The following is a 1067-nucleotide window of genomic DNA, read 5'->3' as shown; positions in this document are numbered from 1 at the left end:
CCATGGCATTATGGAGACTCACTAACACTTTACTCCGCGAAGTTTGCTCCTAGTGATTGGCCAATTATTTCGGGCAAAGGAATATTTATATTGCACCGAATTCCAATTATCAGACAAGTAATCACACAAATCTAAGAATTCCTTAAAACGGGGCGCTATAACCAAAGCGCATACTCCAAATTTATTACAATATGATCAAGTCGAAATTAATATGAAACTTACACGTTCCATACTGTTTCGTGAATTTTGATAATGAAATTAAAAATATGGAACGCTTCACGAATTTGCGTGTCATCCTTGCGCAGGGGCCATGCTAATCTTCTCTGTATCGTTCCAATTTTAGATATATGTACTGCCGAAGCAAGTACGATATACCATACCTGTTAATTTCCTTTATTAAATGCATTTTCACGTAACATTTAAAGGAGAGGTACATGTACATTTGCATAACCGTGCACAGCGGGAAAACGTTGCAAAAACGTTGGAGCAGTTAACTTCCTTTATTGCGGTGGGGAATATTCCAGGATGTCAAAATAAAATAAACATACACATAAAAACCTTATTAAAATTACGTTGCTAGCATGAGTTTTCATTATGCCATATAGCCTAATTTGAAACCACACGAACAAAAAATCATTTACAATATTTTAAACATTCAAACACGGTAGTTAAGTTGACCAAAACGTAGATCTCTTTATTCTCCACTTACATTAATGGTTCTTCGTCTAGATGCATTCTGCGCCATATGCCGTTATCTAGGTAGTCCGAATAGAATATGTTTCTTTTTCTTGGCGGAGACATTTAGGCATAACAAAATGTGTGATTTTACTGCGCCGGCATACATCTGAAGCGTACTTTCGTGACAGAAAAAGTCGAGGCCACTCCAACTGCGCAGTGACCGCAATTTGATTACAATTATATTTCCACTGGCCCACGTGAAGCTCTGAGAAGAACCGCTTAGGGGTCATGTTCCGGTGACATACGTTATTAGCATAATCGCTAATTTTATCAGCCAATCAGATGAAGGCTTTTACCTTGGCGTTTGGGAGACTGATTAGTACGGCAGA

General features: G+C 38.1%; 1 non-coding gene across 1 annotated transcript; it reads right to left on the bottom strand.

The window, feature by feature from the left end:
* Nucleotides 1–260: 260 nt before the first annotated feature.
* Nucleotides 261–368, bottom strand: LOC149769069 (U6 spliceosomal RNA). The gene has a single exon (XR_016419471.1). It is a non-coding gene; the product is annotated as a U6 spliceosomal RNA (small nuclear RNA).
* Between the last annotated feature and the right edge of the window lie 699 nt (nucleotides 369–1067).

This window comes from Sinohyriopsis cumingii, unplaced genomic scaffold (assembly GCF_028554795.1).
Source record: "Sinohyriopsis cumingii isolate HCF-2022 unplaced genomic scaffold, ASM2855479v2 utg004884l, whole genome shotgun sequence".
NCBI classification, from domain to species: Eukaryota; Metazoa; Mollusca; class Bivalvia; order Unionida; family Unionidae; genus Sinohyriopsis; species Sinohyriopsis cumingii.
This window is presented reverse-complemented; position numbering and strand designations above follow the sequence as displayed.